A 19015-nucleotide genomic window follows, 5' to 3' on the forward strand; every position below is an offset into this window, starting at 1 on the left:
GGAAAGAACTCAAACTGATTTAACTTGTCACTGATCCACTCTTCCTGAGAGTTGTAGCAGTCTATGCTAACCAGAGATGGGCCTCTTAAAAATTAAGGCTAAAAATTTTCAATTTGATGCACGTAAGTACATACTATCCATAGGTACCATCCACCAAAATATTTAGAAAGAAATAGTATTTTCTTCTTCATCCTTATAACGTCAGGGATGGATGTGAATCAGCACACTAAAAATACCAAAACAGAATTAATGCAACTACCAAGTACAAGGATGAAGACTTTTCCATCTTTTAATGTTGTGTACTACATCAAAAACAACCTGCTTCACAGGCTACTCTCATTTCAGGTAGAACAAGAGAGATTTGCTTGCACGCTCATTCCATACAGATGATACAAGACTTCTAGGTCCTTGCTACGATCGGCTGCTAACTGGTTTACCCCAAGTAACTAAGAATGTAAGCTTGTCTCTGTCTGTCCCTTTTTTATCATACACTAAAGTTCATGGCAGGGAAACAGACGACTGGTAAAATTTAATAAGAAGAATGTACTAAAAGCCCTGCCTGATCAGGTTTTCCCCAAAGAGAAAATTGGTTTTACTTTGGCTTAATTTAATTAAATAAGACATGCTACTCTTGTCGCAGCATTTTTAGCTATATAGTAGCAGATCAGATGAATCAAAAAGAAATTAAAAATGAAATTGATTTCTTTTACTTTTATGCAAGTTGAGCAAATAGGTTCCTTTTCATTACCAAAGTATAATTCATCTTAACTAATGACGCACATGCAACACATTTAATTGAATACTGTGAATTACTAGACTATGAGACAAGTATTGTACTTAAACAAGTTGGGAGGAGTTTCCACCTGTGTTTTAAATTAGAGTGCAAGGCAGTCTGAAAAATAGTTCAGTCTAGCTAATAATATTATTCACATACACACTGCGGGAAAGGCCAAGCAGCATGCTCCTAAATTCTCTCAGGAGTCTCAGTCCCACTGCAGAGACTAGAATAATGACTAGACAACATGGGTGGAGCTCAACACTGATTCTTTCTAAAGGCATCCAGATTCAGTAGAATTCAAGTTTTTTTTTGTTTTTTTGTTTTTTTTTTTTTAAAAAGAACAGACTCAAATACCCTCACTTTTCTTTAAATTTAATTCACAAATAAAAACTATTAAAAACATTGTAAGAAGATTATACATTCCCTTCTATCCTCTTGCAAAATATTTTAAGAGTTAGCCCCAGATGCTAAATTAATCTAGGGACCTGATCAGAGCCTAATCACTATTTCAAAGGCCTTAAATTTGTCTTATCTTCGACTGCTCTGCCTGGTCACATTATGTTCTCCTACTTGAAGGCATGAAAAGGCATACTCCTGCGTTCAGGAACTTCTCTTGATCATGAAACACTCTGCAATGAATACAAAAGCACTGAGTTACTAACTTTACAACAAATAAAAATAAAATCTTTTCCCCCTTATACAGCTTTACATGCTATAACTGGATACTATGCTAGGCACTTATGCAATACAGGCAGTAGCAGCAATAAGCAGCTTTGAATGATCTGTAATTTATATTAAAAATATATATATATAAAGTGCTTTATTTTTGGATTCACACATATTGTTCCTGAAAAAGTACTATACAGTAAAGGAAAGGATGGACAGTGAGTTCATGAAGCTGGGAAATAAAGCCAGTAACGTACAGTCAACCAACCATTCAGGACTAGAGGTCCTGCAAATCATACACTGGGAAACACTGCCCAGAGCATTCTGTAGGATACCCATGTGAAATACATATTACATACATCTGTACTAAAGTATACAGAAGTATTAGTCATTTGTAGAAAACCTAATGTGAAGGAGTTTACCTGAAGGTATTCAGTTCATCAGCATCAAAAGGAGAAGTAGAACTTGCACATCCCAATTCCTAGTTCTGAGTGTACCCACCATTCTACCTGCCTCTTTGATGTAAGAGATTTATAATGTTGCATGAGGGAGAGCTTCACTTCATCACAATGAAGCATCATGTAGCAAACACGCTGTTCCAGAAGAGTCAGAAGCCATGAAGTTCAGGCTTCCCCTGCATTTGTGTCCTGTTATTGACTGTAAACTCAACTGAGGTTCATTCAGGTATTTCTATAACCCTTATACAGCGGGATCCCCCATGTCTAACAAAACATGAGCTCTTTCGATGATGCCATTTACTGAGTCTTTCTCTATCTGGCTAGGTTTCACTTTGACATCTTTCTGATATATTTAAATCAGCCAGGTTACTAAGAAAAAGACATCTGGATAAATACATGTACACAGAAATTTGCCTCATGTGAGCATGTTATAGGAAACAAGACCTAAAAGGAATGAAGATTATTTTTAGAGGTGAACGACAATTAAAGACAGCATCTGTAAAATCTCAGAACAGCAGCTATTAATACCACAATATCACAAGCCCAGTCCCTGCAGTTACCAGAAAAATTTCCTGGGAGCTGATCAGCTTTCTTCCTCTTCTCCAAGATCAGATGGGAACGTCTTCAAAGCAAATATATTGTTGTAGAAAACAATTAAGGAAAAGGGCAAAGGAGAAGAAAGAATGGCTTATGTAATTTAGCTAAAACACTCAGCGTAAGTGACCTTGTAACTGGTGTTCAAAGCTATGCAATGGACCGAGGACTCCATTTTCAAATCTAACCTCTCCAGCACTGCTACCAGAGAAGAAGCATGAGGTAGGCCAGTGCCTGGACTTCAGCAGAAAGGAGGGAAAAATCTGTATGGCATGAGGGTGATTTCTCAAATCAATTAGGGCAGGAGTTACTGGCTATACATAGTTCTATGCCTCGGAGAATCTTAAGGTTGAAGAATTCAAGCTATCCTGAAAATAGTCAGCAGTTCCAAGAGCTGTAAGATCATGCCTTGAAGTCATATATTGCGTATACAACACCATCCTCCTGGAAAAAAAAAAAGGATATGGAGTGTGGAAAATTATTTGACAGTTCGCATTCAACAACTCAGAAGGAAATTGGAGCAAGCAGGGCAGAATAAGAACACTGCTGAGCTAACGCAAACCTTTGTAATAATAGGCAAAAAGCACTAGTAAAACACAAATAGGATTCTACTAGTTCAGAAAGAAAAGAACATGATCAATGTCAGTGAGCATTACAGTTTTATGGGAAGTAGGTCCCTTTAGATGAATCTGATTTAATTCTTTAAGAGTGGAATGAAATTTCTCAGACTGCCAATAGGGAGCCATCAATGAGCATAGATGTTTGTATGGGGGCTCTGCAAGGCCATATACACAACAACTACCCACTCAGGGGAAGGGAAGCCCCACAGGAATAAACACAGAGCCTCTTACTTTACTGAGGCTCATCTTCCAGTCAACCACACAGAAGCTCCATAGTTGTCCCTCCAGAGCTTACACAGCATCACACTTTTCTTTGGAAAATGTAAAGTCCAGGGGAACACCTCCAGGACACCCAGGAAAGCTCCTTCAATATAAGTAACAACCACCACGCATAAAGCAAACATGAAGGCAGGGGAATTCAGAGCCACTGTCTCAGCAACAGTCAGCAGGAGAAAACTTGCTAAAAGTCAGGAAAGGTAGATGAGACAGAGGAAGCACTAAGAATTAAAAACAATCCGTCTAAACCATAGTCTCCAACTCTCATAGAAACCCATCTAAAGTCGGTTTAAACAAAGAATAGCATTTTGTGCAGACCACTGAGCAGAAACACACTCTCAGAAACACATATCTGGCATGCAGATGTCTGATCTTGTACTTGTTGGCCCAAATCGAGGTTTTTTTCCTTCGCAGTTAACTTTTTATAATTTTGTCTCCCCTGCTACAGATGTGAAACACTAAGTGCTGCTTTTATGAAAGCAAAGTACTAACCATATCTGTAAAGAACTATGAAAAGCGATTCAAGTCACTAGGCATACCTATTCTTACAGCCATGCTAATGTAACGTGGCCCGACAGACTATCCTCCCTGTTATCCTACACCGATCTCTCCAAAGTGATCTTTCTAATATTGTCAAATGATGTGATATTTCTGCACTGTGGAAAAACATCCATAAACCAATGGGTTGTTTTAGCTATACATGCTATAGAGGCCTCAGAACAATTTACATTGCTTACATCCAGCTTCTGTAATTTGAAAGGCACAAACACTAGACCTACAGTTAGATTACTAGAGAAGTTCAGTCACTCTTCTGTTTTATGCAAATTAATTTCTGAATATTTTCAAGATAGAGGAAAAGAAAAAATAAAACAGTAGCTAACATATTTAGACATTTAAATGACTGTTCCATGACCTTTTAAAGCAGAAAATTATTTGTCATGCCACTGCCAAGATACAGCAGTATGAACATTATAAATAGGTGAAATAGAACAAGCACAAAATTATAGGGCTTCTCTATAAGTTGATGAAGGGCACCAAGTTCTGTACAGTTTTACACTCAGTATAGTGCCATTACAGTCTCTAGGTTACACAAAGTTTACACCAGTCCATAGTTTTGTAAGAGAAAATGTACATAATGACATTTGCTTTTAATTAATATAGATTTATTCCAAGAATACAAGTGTTTTTTTGTTACATGGAATACTGTATTCTAACTTACACAAAGCAACTCCTTTAAATGGATTATAAAGCAGTGAATCACTGAAGCAAAACGTGACATGGGACTAAACAAAGACTTCATTCAAAACAGATAGCCCTCCACCATAACAACTAATGGACAGACATGCTCTAACCAAGTCCTCACATTTAAAATCCATACTCAAAAGTAAACTTAAAACTGCAAAAAATAATTTAAAAGGCCAGATCTGCAAACAATCCTGTGGCTGCATTCCCAGAACAGTAAATGCACACATACCGCTTTTGTAAAAACTTGTGCTAGTATCAGCTAAATCTGAGCTCTTCAATCCTCTCAACTTTCTTCCTACTTGTAAAATAGCTGGTCCATCCTTTAGGGTATACTCCATGGGGGTTACTGTGGACATGAGCATCACATACCTGTGATGAGCTTGCTTAAGGACTGAAACCCTATAAAAAGCACAATTCTATGCTGCCTAGATTTGAAATTGGCCCAGTATTAAAATGTCTGACCAAAGAAAGAAATAAAAAAATTGGGGGGGGGGGGGGGCTAGAAAAGCTGCTTTTATTCTTTTACATATTCTGCTTCACAAACAGCATGCAACAGACTCTGCCTTGTGTTCCTATATATAGACCCCTGTACAAACAAAAATGAAAAGTGAAAATTGAGCTTCTGACCCCAAAAAAACAGAATTTGCTGAATCTTGAATTAAATTAACTTTTATGATTATATTTACCCTCTTTCTTCTTTTTATAAAGGTCATAGTTTAAAAACAAAAATAAATAGCTACTTACATTTAAGCTGAAGGAATTTAAATGAGGCAAGCTGGCCCATTAAAATATAACTCAGTTACTATCAATCCATAATGGAGAAGCACCAGCTAACAATCTATTCTATGAAAATCTACCATCAATAATAACTATTAGATTGACAACACAATTTTGTATTGGTTTTCATCGTCCTGTGACTACATATACAAAACATAAAAAGCTTCTGTTTTGTGAGTTTAAAGAGATAAGGGGGAGGGGGATAAGAAAACAGTGAAGGTTTAGAGCCAGAACCTAGGAAAGAACACACTTGGTGACCCATGCAATTTGGCATTTTTTCTGGTATGTAACAAAGTCTCATCTCCTGAACCCATGCAATTTGTCAATCTGCTCACTGAGAGTGTATAAAACAGTAATGCTGGGACCCAAAAAGTATTCAAAAACTTCAGGCTACATTGAAAGGCTGAAACAAACTCCATGCTGACTTGGGACTGGCCAAGTGGCCTCTGGAGAGCCACTACTGCCACTGCAGAGCAGAAGGGGCCGGGTGAGCAGGCTGCAGTAGACTGGATATTGGATGCCTCCAGAGCCAGCAGGGAGAAACGTAGACCTTGCCCACCATGCCCTTGCACACCTGAGAACCTGGCCTTTTACATTTGATGGTTAAGTTTCAAACCATCTGAGACGTGGGCTCACCCTGGATGTCTCCCCACACTCTTGAGGAGAGTTTGCTGTGCCCCTAGCATTCCTCTTGAGAAATGGCAGTCAGTCTGTAAGGGGAGCTCTGCCTACACCATGCCCTGTGAACCTCCATGAGCTGCGAGCCAAGCAGCTAGCAAGGACACTAGCTGAGGAGGAAGGAAGCCTTCTGTGGGTGTTGAGTACATTTACTGTAGACCAAACCAACCCACCTTTTCAGAATTAATCCACATCCTCTGCTATCACAAATCCAAAATGCGTGTATTCTCACTCAAGCCCTAGTCATTTTGCTGAAATGTAGACGGCACAGGAAAAGATATGGCCCTTGCAGAGGACCAAGCAAGGATTTGGAAGGGATTTAAATGAGAGACAGGATTAATCTTCCTTTCTCAACACCTCCAGTAATGACTGAACACAAGGTTGAAATTCTTGAACCTTGTCTGCTGTATTACAAGGTCATAAAAAACATACTATTAACTACAACCTCCTGAAGGTTCAGCTTTTAAAACCTGCTTCTTTTAAAAACATCTCTTTTAAACTAAAAAGGTTATAATGAAATCAATTATAAACTGACAAACATGTTTCTTAAAACACAGCATCTCTTTTCACTTTATTGGGAAGAAGGGGGAAAGCCATATCATATAAGCTATGCCTTCTCTCCACATTTAAGAAATCAGTCAGCAAATTAAGATGTTAGAGAAAGCTTCCCCTAGTCCGAGGGGGAATCGAATCTTGACTAGAGCTCTTTGTCATTCCCACTCCACTAATAATGGTGCCATTTCTTTAAGAAAGTTATGCTTCTCCTTGTACTGTATGTTCTCCATATTTCTTCCAACATTCTACTTTCACCTACACATTTTGCCTTCTCGGGCAATAGTTTCAGACTTGTATTTTTCCACTATAAACTGACATCAACCCAAAACCTATCCCTTAACTATTCAAGGGCATGTAGGCACAATAAAATATTGTCCTCCTAAGCAGGTTGGGTGTGGTATTTGAATGTTGTACATTCCTTCAGGTAATTGAAAATTATATCTCTGATTTTCAAAGGTTCAGTAAACAAATAGCTTGGCAAAAAAGACATGAAGAAATAAGCTAGGAATACATATTTCAAATAAGTTTTATTTCAAGTATGCTGTTAATATATATGTTGATATGTAACAACAACTGATGCTGGCAAGCCAACATTCTCCTTTAAAAGGAAAAAGGAGGAAAAAACCAAACAACCCAAAAAGTTAGGGCACTACCAAAATCTAAGAACTTGAGAGCAAGCCAAAACAAAGATCTATGTGTATGGCTTCATTAACCTCAGTGAATCATCACAAGATTGAGGCCCAGATCAGTATGAAGTAACAGAATTTCATTTAAATAAATAATAATAATTTAAAAAAAAAAAACATTTGTGGCAACCATTTAATTCCTCAAGACATGTCCTTTCTATTACTGATATGCAATTGTTCCACAGCATTGGTTCGGGGAAGTTTCTGAACCTCTATCAATATTATTATTTTATTTATCTAGCTACACTTATCTGGAAAAGAATTTTACATAATATTGATTCATGGAAACTGCATACATATTCTGAGACACTTAAAGTTTCAGGCATTCTTAAAATAATATCTAATGGATTACTCAGAGGAAAGTCTGCTGAACACTGAAAAAATGTTTACTGACATATGCCAACTCTGAAAGTCTCTTTCCTCCAAATGCTGAAAAAGGATAGCCTCATTTTTAGTGCTTTTAATATTTTAAAAGCCTTGAGCCTTAAGTCATCTTTATGCAAATATGCTATCATTATTTTCAATAAGTTGCAAGATTTGCTACCAACTCTCAAAAATAGCATCTCATAATTTTTCTTTTGTTCTGTTCATGGATTAGCTTCTTAAAACTTAAGACAGTCGGCTTTTCAGTCGAAAGAGATGGAAATTTTCAGATTAACAAAAAAAGTGCACAATAGAGAAGGTTGATTTCAGCTAAATGCCGCTGGCACAGCTGACTGAATTTCACAACAATATGAATACAAAAAAAAAAATGTATTTGCATATGGCACTAAGAGCAGCTCTGCACACTCCAGCTTTCTAGAGTCAGCCCGACTGCCTCATCTACAATTGTACAATGGGCAGAGATTATGAACACAAATTGTTCTCTATGCTGAAGCGTCAGTGCTGTCTGGTCTAGACTTCAGGCTGCAGGCACGCCTGTTTGTCTATAGAGTCGAAGAAAGAATATTCTTAATAGTTCTACTTTAAATGGTCAACGAGGAACATTTCCCATGATGCACTGAGTGCTTATTTTGGCCAAGGAGCGTAAACCCATTTTCTCAAAACTATTGGTTTGTCAATTCATTTGGTAAAACAAGCTCAGTAACTTGGAATAAAGTCTCTGCACTCCAGACAGACTACATCCAACTTTAACAGAGAAAAAAATATTTTTAACACTATTAGTAACAAGAAAATACACGATTCCACTTACCACAACTCCAGGTAAAACAACAGCTTTTTCTGAAAAGCTGTTTCACTATCAGAAAGAGAGCAACATACGTGCTGTTCCATGGAGGCACTTACTCATTTCTCCACATCATCCTTAAATGGTAACCAACTCCTTCCAGCAGCTCTGTATTGGTGTGATCAAATTAAACAGGATTTTTATTCAGTCATGAGGCTCTCACTGCTCTCTGATCTCAGCACAGAAGTTCAGTTACATAAATACTGGGCAACTGAAACTGCACAGTTATGACCAGACATCCTGTTTGCTGCAAATTCTATTTTTAATACTTGTATTACATTAATAACGGGAACTCCTGGTTTAACCAGCTTGCTTTTTATTATAAAGGTAATTAATGTGTTTTTGGATTAACTGCAGGATTATCAGATATCCAAGCATATACAAAATCCACTTCTCACTGAATTTGAAAGTCCCTGTTGTCGTTCCCAACCCCCCTCCCCCCATGCTTGACCTACAATTTGAGAGCTTTCTAGTGTGTCTTTCCTTCTCAGAACAGTCATTTTCATAATGACTTCAAGAGGGTTTCTCTGTTAACTAATGTTAAAGCAGTGCAGCCAAAGAAGATTCTAACATATGGTTTATATATGGAAACAAAGATACTAGAAAGAATACAAAACCTGAAACATTTTATGGAGAAATTTCCTAATAGCAAACTAGTCAGAAGGCATTGCATGCCATAAAGGTTAGGAATTGCTACACTCTCAAAACCCACTGGGAGAGGGATACTCCCATTTGGGAGAAAGCCATTCTTAACAAGGACAGGTACTCCTCCCCTAAAAACTTACAGCTTGGATCTCTTTTAAACTCAGGTTCCCTCCTCGTATTGGCTTTTCTTTAACTATTTCTTTCTTCTCTTTGAGGCAATAACTGGGCAACTCTCTCAGCCCTCTCCCAATGACTTATTGTTTAACTGTAAGCATTCATCCACTACTTCTAGTGGATGCTTGCAACAAGACTTGGAATACGCAATCTAGACTCAAAAAAACACAGATGGTTTTACAACAGAATATGCTATAGGCATCTTTTTCCTACAAATTTTGGGCAAGGTACACACAGGGGAAGCTGCAACAGCTTCCCAAAGAGCAGTAGCATATCCACAACTGAATCTTGAAGATGGCTCCCATTGCATGCGCTGTCATTTTAGACTACGCCTCTCTCCCTCCCTTTCACTTTCTTTTCATACTGTGTGCGCATCTTGTCCCTCATGGTTCCACTGATCACTGCTCTTGTAATACAGCTAAGCAAAAAGGCTAGTTTCTTCCTCATTTACAGTGATTATCCATAAACATCTGAATCAATAGTATCATGTCTTTGGAAGCAGAGGAAATCACTAAACAGTTCTCCTGATTTCATATGGCTTAAAGAACATGACATACAACATCACACTTGCCTCCAAATCAAATCACATTACAAAGCATCAGAGAAAACAGTCAATCGTAGGTGCCCAAACCAGCCAGGAGTCATGTACGTTTCTTGATGCTTTTCATTTATGTGCTCAACAAGCCAAGAGCTCAGTTTTGCAAACCACTCAGTAACCTGTATGGGATATCTCCAAAGCAACGAAGCTTATGTGACAAGGGAGAGTGTCATTGAATTCTTAACTCTTAAATTTTATAGATCTTCATTAAAAAGTGAAAGCAAACCTACAACAAAACAATACTATATTACACATCAGCAAGACTTACTACTGTTATCCCTGATGAGGCTTGCAAAAGGAAAGCTGGAAAAAGAAATCTACATTAAAAAAAAATCCATGTACCATGAAACAGAAAGTTCCATCATTCAATTAACTGTAGAGCTTATTTAAAAAAAAAAAAAACACGCAGCTTAGCAGTTCAAACTTCTGGTTCACCTAAGCACTTGGGCTGGCTTCACCCACGTGCAATTTGAAGATCACAGCATCCACTCTACTGTTAGCACTACTCAAACAGTGGAAAAACAAAAGTAGTGCTTCATTCTCTGCTCTTAACACATACTACCTCATTACCAACTTAAACAATAAACTTTTTTAAAAAATAAAGCAACTAAAGGGGAACGTTATTTGCTAGACATTTCCTTGCTACTAACAGAGCTAAAATTCTATTGTAGTTGCACAACTGGAAATGACATTGCAAAAACAAAAATATTTTGTTACCCTTTTTACTCTCCACAACTACATGAATATTTGATAATACAATCTTTACAGTTTGCCTTACTCAGTTTCCAAAGCCCAGTGTTTGACTAGAAAATCATAAATCACAACAGACTCTTGAATAAACTCTGTATCTGGATTTTAGTATGTTCTTATTCTGTCAAGACTGACAGGCGCCGCACAGGCAAGGGTGGGACTGCGGGATGGCGCAGCCCAGCGAAGAGGGGCTCGCTCTGGGGTCTCCCCAGGCGTTAACGAACGCCGGGTGCGCCACGGCCGGCGCCACCACACTGCGGGGTCGCTGCGGCCTGGGGGCGCACCCTCCAACGACCCCGTGATTGACAAGTCCAGACGAAGGCGGAGTGACACCGCAGACCCACACCACAAACATCTCGGCGCTGTGGAGCCATTCCCCGCAGAACGACCCGTTCATGGGCGCATCGTTGCCAACGGAGCAGTGCTGCGGGCTGAGCACGAGGTCACCTGGGGATGCGCGCACTGCTATTGCCTAGAGCCGTACGGCTTTGGCATAGCTGGGGGCTGGCATGGTTCTGACCGGCTATAAAAGGGAGCAAGCCGCATACGTTTGCGTGCGCTCGGCCCCACCGTCAGCTGGCCTGCGGACCCGAGCGCCCGCCCGTCAGCGGGACGCCCCTGATGCCAACGGCGTGGTGAGGAGAAGCCGGGGAAAACTAGCCCGGAGGGGTGGCCCTCAAGGAAAGGGCGCGAGCGGTCGCTGTACCGGGCACCCGTGACTGAACTGTAGCGCTCTGCTATGTAGATATAGTTTCAGTCCTGTTACAGTTCTGGCTTTGCTATTCCTTTAGCTTCGTTATAACCGCTTAGCTCTAACAAATTCTCACACTGGACAAGTGATGCTCTCTCGAGTTCAGTGCAGCTAACCCCGGGATCCGAAAGAATCCCGGCTGCCCCTCTAGTGGCGCGTCACAGATGTTGTTGATATGCATCTTCAAATCTATCCTAGCCTGGGCTTTTGCTGAAACCATCAAAAAAGGATTTTAAGTAATACTCTCCTTCTCAGCAGAAATGGCTCCTAAAACAACTAACAGGAAATAGGTAACTTGCTTCATTCAAAACACTGAACAACCCTTAGATACGACTCATTTTTGGCTCAATCTGAAGAATGCATTCTCTACAGTTGCTATTATATGTAACAAGCACACAAAAGCAAGGGTACAGGAAGAAAAAAAGGAAGGCAAGTGTATCAGTATCACACAGTTGCTCCACAGAGAGAGATGCATTCACTTTCCATTAATTGAATCAGAGAACAAACCAAACAAACATTAACCTTTAATCTTCTTCTTTTTCATAGGCAAGCCGGAAAAAAAAAAAGGCTGAAAGATCTAAATCAAGTGAAGGACAGGCATTCATTACAACAGTGTATCTAAACATTGGCTATGAATGGATTTTCACCCTCATGACAGCCTTTTTGCAAAAGGAGAAAATAAAAGACGTTGCTGAAACTCAAGTCTTCACAACAAAGTAATGAGGAGAGGCAGGGTAGGGAATATGGAAAGAAACCAATCTAGAAATGCAGGCAGACAGGGTACAATGCAAGAAAGGAAATGAAGATAAGAGAACTGCATTTGGTACATGGTACTGTGGAGAGACTAAGACTTAATTATGCCACTCTATCTTTCATTTCCCCCAAAGCACCCAGTGCTGCTAACCCCAAGACTAACACGGGACTAATCCAGCAGGAACAGTGGAGAAGACTCAAGTGCAGATTGACCAGTGACTGCCAGAATTTTTACCATTGTTTTCTCTAATCACATAACAACCTAAACTTGTCAAATATAGGGTTATCAAACCATTTCCAATGCATAGCAGAATTCTAGCTCAAAACAGAAGTTTGAACTGACCCATCACCACACCACTAAGTTTAACAGAAGTTTCTGCTTGAAGTAGCATGAAACAACATTTCTTTCATGATTCTCATCCATACCGTAACCCATAACACAGGCAGGAATGGCTCTAGCACACTGCCATGGAATCACAGCAACATAGATATAAAGCAGGCCAAGGAAACACATGGGAAGTCCATTTGGCCATTACTACATCACAGAAGACGTTTTCTAAAATATTTCAAAAATACAGCTGCCAGCAAGTCTATATATATTAGATGTATGTGTGTATATATATATATATATATAATATATAAAAACACACAACAGTCTGGTTGAAACACACAGGATAGTTGTATGTAGCTATAGGTGTTTAGAAAAAGTGGGAAGCTTTGCAAACAGGAAACCTGGGGGTAGAGGGAGAAGTTTGAGGGTCTTAAAGATTAAGAAATATCTTACTGGGAGAGTCCCTTCAAGTTGCTCCCTAAATAAGAACCTTTTGTATCCTGAATACATTTTTGACCCAACAAAGAAAACATACATGAAAACTATTTGCATCCCAGTTGCTTGTTCGGTCAGTCATTTGCTTCATAAAAACTTCAAATAATTCTTGTCTTGTAACCATGCCTAATTTAATATGAAAGTCAGAATTTCAGCTCTATTACTGTTAAATCTTTGCCAGTACTTTGGATAGAGTCAGCATTGCGGAACACCCACACATAACTAAGCCAAGACAGTAATAAATTCAATAAACTGGAAAAAGCCACTTGCACTATGCTAGTTTCTAAGATATGAAGGATATACTTGTAAGGCATCTTTAGCTTGACATTCCCTCTATACATCTCTTCACCCCCCCTCTCCTATCTTCTAATATTAAAAAGGAAACACAACATAATTAAGTAGCCAAATTCTTCCTACCTGTAACTAAAAGCTACTTTGCATTTATGCCCTATTTTGGAGGGCTTCACAGGCTAACAATGGGGCCAGTTGTAATATTCCCAAAGGGGAGAACAGAAGCTTCCCCAGTGGGATACACAGGTGGGGGGAGGGGGGGGGGGGAAGAGCTTCAACTCTCCTCCTGCAATTCCTTTCCTATACCTACCTATAGCTCCTCCTCAGCCAAGATACTAAGGGCAATGAGCATTTTATGATATCAAGGATGTTATCTGTGTTGATAACATTTCACAGCTTAGTCACTTTCCTTTTTGCCACTTACAAGTTTATATAAAAAAATGCAAGTATAACTAGAATCATAATGAAAGCAATGGTAAATTGATCCAACTTTTCTCACTGTCTAGTTCTTCCTCTGTGTCACGAATATTGAGCTACTCTGTTTTTTAGATCTTCAAGTAAGTAACCCAGAGTTCACATTTCTGTGTCCACAATCAGGCTTTCATAAACATATAACAGACACACTTTCAGTGTTATGGCCAATTAAAACTCAAGTACACATAATATTCTCCAAAAGTAACTCTTTTCTATGGCAGACTTATTGAGCCATGAGGGATTTTTATTCTGTCATCTAAAGACATTTTTACATTTTATTCATTTGGCTCATTCCAAGGTTTGCAGGTAATAAAAACATTCAGATAAAGATGAGCTTTTCTCTTCCTGAGTCAAAGACACCAGCTTTTTATTGATGAAAGGAATACAGTCAAACACTGGCTAGCATGTGATCTGCAAACATCAAGTTGTGTTGCAGACAAATGCGAATAAGATACTGAAAAGCTGATGCCCGGCACAAAGAACAATCAACATTTCTATCTCCTTACTCTGAACAATCAGTCATCATTGCTTTGACACCAAGCAAAAAACAAACAGCAACTCCCTGAACTCTCACAGTTACCGCATCTACCAATCTCAGTTTATGTTTTATAAATAGTAAGTTAGCTTCCCAAGTAAAAAAACAAACAAACAAAAAACAAAAAAACAAATAGCTAAGTATATTTTTATATCACAAAGATGCAGAACTTAAATCCTGCTTACCCTCTCTGTATAGTCTAGCTCATTTGTGTGGTAGAAGAAAGGATAACAAGTTTCAGTAATTCTGCATCCTATGCACATTTCAGACAACATTTCTATAGAAGTCTCCCAGGTCTTAATGCTGCAAACGGAACGAGGAGCAAAGGTAGGGGTTACAGAAAAACACTGATGCACCCAATTTTTCTTGGTTAAAAAAAAAGGACTAAAAGGACTCATCAACTAAAGCAGTTGCCACTCCATGACCTAGGTATAAAACACATTCAGATCTACAGTTCACTTCAGTTGACTGCTTGGTTGGAAAATAAGGAGGATATAAGCTAAGAAGGGAACCAGAATTACTGACTCCTAATTGCACAGCGTCTTTCTGTCACTACAAATGCAACGTAATAAAGACAACAGGGCAATATGCTCTAGAGGACCCTGCTTGAGCAGGGAGGTTGGACTAGATGATCTCCAGAGGTCCCTGCCAACCTAAACAATTCTGTGATTCTGTAATTACAGAGCAAGAAAGTGATCAGTTTTTTTGACATGATAATCTCACTGAATTGCAATAAATCAAACCACCTATTGTGTCTGATTTAGGCCCACAGTGACAAGAATCATGGATACATCACGGAGCACTTTCCTCTGTGCCCAAACAGTTCAGATATGACAACTCAATATAAATTGTTTTTTAAGTACTTTTTTAATAAACAGGCACCCAAAATAAAGCAAAAATTGTAAACATATGGCACAATGGAAAAGTAAACAATATTGCTTTTAGGCCTAGCCAAGGGATTACTATTACATGAGGAAATCAAGGTTGACTTTTAAAAATCTAAAAATAATTCTAAGAATGCTTCCTGTCTCAATGCTCTGGACAAGAGAAAACAAATGAAAAAAAATTACTGTCTACACACCATCTAGGTCATTGGTATTATACAACCTCCCTTTTCAAAAAAAAAAAAAAAAAAACACACTTCAAACAAATTCCTATACAGGATGTTCACAGGCTATAACTGACTAAAAACAAGTGCAAGATATGAAACACACCCTTGCAAGAAGAAAATGGCTTGTTTTCAGAACTCCCTATGTCCCTGACAAACTGCACAGGAAACCATAAGAGAATCTGATGGTCTAGCCAGCTACCTTTAATTAAATGTAACCCTTTAAATATTTAATTATGTACCACTTTATACCAGAAGGCTAAATCAACACCCAGACATTCACACAAGATATTTACCCCTATATTTCTGCCTACATATTTACAAAGCATCACACATCATTAGGATGAATATACTTGTATAATAAAGAATTATGTATACAATTGTTCTTTCTCATAGATCCCTGCTTTTTACTACCTCCAGCTCAGTAAGAGAGGAGCAGATGATGTATCCCTCATACCTCTTTCTATGCTGAGCAGACAATACACAGGCACATTTCTGGCTTCTATACTCAGCATCGTGCCTCCAACCCCCTATCATACCATGACCTAAAGTTTTACAATCAAAACTATTTGCGCTGAAAAAAATGATTTAGTAAGCTTTTATGTATTATAATCTCCCTTTGTGTTGTAAGTTACAGGAGAGCATACAGTCATTTAGACAAAGATAAAAAGGTAAATTGCTATCCATTAAATTACTATCCTTCAAAATACACTCAAAGCCAATACTTTTATTTGATGCTTACAGTCAAAACCATTAATGAATTAAGGTTATTGCAATAGAACATACTTTCTATTAGCCATATAAATATTGATAAAATGTATGCTCCCATACTCACGTTCACATTTTCAACTACACAACTGTATATACTGGGCCTTTTATAGTATTTTTCTGAAAAACAAAGGACAGTCACAGTACTAGCTTCTGTTCCCTGCTCTGCTACAGCTTAAACGTATCACCTTAGATAAACTATTCAACCTGTCCATACTTTGGTGCCTTATGCACTAACCACCTCATGGAAAATTGTGTCTTAATTCCCTGATATTTATAACAAAGAGAACCCTCAGGTGAAGGTTTAAGCGTGTTAGGACACCAAACTCAAATTTGAAAATTTCAGTCTATTTCCTTGCTCTGCCCAACCTTCCTAGGTACCTTTGGACAAGCTACCTAGCATCTCTGTGCCTTGGCTCCCCATCTGTAAAACAAGGAAAAATATTAAAATTCCCTGTCTTTCAGCAGTGGCAGTAGAGGAAACACATTATATGTTTTAGAGGTATCTCATTCTATGGTAACAAGGTCCTTCGATAAAAAAAAGGTACTTTACTTTCAATGGAAGGCATTTTGGAAACGTGCAGTCCTATTACAGCTTTATCTTCACACTACTAGTGTTCTGAGAAGCTACTTTAATACAACTCAGAGGTGCCATAAAATTAGGAGCAATGCACAGAATGTACAGGGAAAAAAAAGTTATCATATGTTTCCTCCCCTTCCTGAAAAGGAGGTGTGGTACTTTTTCAAAGAAGAGCAAATGTTTAAGTCCCTGATAAATATTACAGATATTACAGAATAAAAGGGGTGCATTAGAACAAAAGTATGATATATTAAAAAAGATATTATGTATTGTATTTTTTATTTAAAACATCTTCTGTATCTATAAATTCTATCTGTATCTATAAATCCTCAAGATCCCTTCTGCTGCCTTCCTAGTCTCTTCAAGCAATCAGTTCTCCTAAGCACAAATGCTAGTAGTCAGTACACCCTGCTACAGAAAAGAGAAACAGCAAAAAATTGTAAAATTTCCATTTCCTTCTATTTTCTAATAAGCATTTGAAAACTTAAGTGGCTTACTCAGAATAACACTGAAAATAAAGATGTCCAAAAAAAAAATTTAATTTGGATGTTAATCTTAGAAAAACTGCACTTAGTTCTGTCTTATGGTTTCTCACACCATAAACTGGCATACACTCAGAAAGGCATCTACTTTGGCTTTAGAAGGCAGAAGAGGGGAGAGGAAGTTGCAGGAGGTAGAAAGGAAATTCTTAAGAGCTTAAAACAAATGAGTTCTACAGTTATTCTCCCTCAAAATTTAGCTAAAAAATAAAAAAGCCCTACTCAATGGCTTGTCTATGCTCTAAGATAAAAAATTATATCATATCACATCTCCCGGGGGCAGGGAGGGAGATGGGACAAACACACTCCAGGCAAATAGGAGAAGCCAATCTCTATCTCCTCTTCAGTCAGAAAAGTAGTCACTCAGAAAATAGATCTTCAGGATGAATGCTGGTTCAGCAAAGCATTTAAAACATGTGAGTAGCTTCACTGAATTCCTCAGAAGTACAGCCAAAACGCAGAGAAATCTCTTGAATTTAAACAAAAACAAGATGACAACCATAGTTATCACAAAACTAGCACCAAGTTGGTCATCTTTTCTTTGAAATAAACAGGATCTTGGACATGGAAGCGTTTAATACTCTGCAGCTTTGTTTCATTTCCTTTTGCAATATGGATGAGAGAACATAAGCAAAACGCTCACCAGCCTTCCAAGCTAAGTCTCAAGCCCCTCTTTTTTCTCTCAGGTATTTGTGTTAGAAGTGGAAGAAGAAACCAACTGTAAGGCAAACTCATTATTAGATCCACATTTGAAAGATGTGGCATGCTCGAGTTTGAGAGCATTTACCACATTCAGGGCATGTAACCTGCAAAGTATGTAGAATACAGTTCATAAAATCAAAACAGTAAGTCCTGTAAGAAGCAAAAGTAATGAAATCCAATTTCTTAGGAACTGGTGTCTCATAACCAAACTGTCTAATAGGCTCAAACTGTCAACAGAAACGTTTCCTGTGGTTAAGACGGTCATAACATCTCCTCATCACGTGGCTATTAGGATTCCTAAAAAGGATGGAGTTCACACTTCTGCCTTGCCTTCAATGGGGCTGTCCCCATGGGATCTCCAGCAGGGAGATGGCAGTTTCAGAACATTAACAAATTTGATTGAAAATGCTCACTGGAGGCCTAAATTAAAGGGAAAAAGGGAAGAAAGACACATACAGAACAAGATAATTGCATAAGCTTCTTCTCCATCAATAATCAGTTTGATAAAAATAAAAACTTTTATTGAAAATGCTTATTAACTAGAACACAGTTACAGCAGAGGAGGAAAACAACTTTCTTACACCTTCTTTATGAAGTAAATTGCCACTGGAAATCATTTGTGAATCAAACCTACGAAGAATTAAAACAACAATATTTCCTATACTTCAAGAATGCTGTTCAGATACAGAGACTGCCTGGGCAGCACTCACTGTAGGGTAAGAACTTAGCTTAACAGTAAAAAGAGGAAAAGAAAAAAAATAATATTCACACTCATCCACACCAAGACTACAGTTTCAGTAAAACTGTAGGCAGATATTAGATAGTTTGTCAGCATCAAGAGTCTTCCTATAGACCTACACATTTCCATAATAACATTCAGATACTATTGTTTAGTTTTAAATGCTGGTACAGGGCTCACAAAACGTGTGAGCAAAGCAGATGAAGACAGAAACTAGACAACCG

The 19015-nt window shown here is 38.3% G+C and overlaps 1 pseudogene; it reads right to left on the reverse strand.

Moving 5' to 3' along the window:
* The window catches only part of LOC104148639 (aminopeptidase O-like), a 199263-nt pseudogene that overhangs the window by 56298 nt on the left and 123950 nt on the right, over window positions 1–19015 (reverse strand).

Source organism: Struthio camelus, chromosome W, assembly GCF_040807025.1.
Source record: "Struthio camelus isolate bStrCam1 chromosome W, bStrCam1.hap1, whole genome shotgun sequence".
Classification (NCBI taxonomy): Eukaryota; Metazoa; Chordata; class Aves; order Struthioniformes; family Struthionidae; genus Struthio; species Struthio camelus.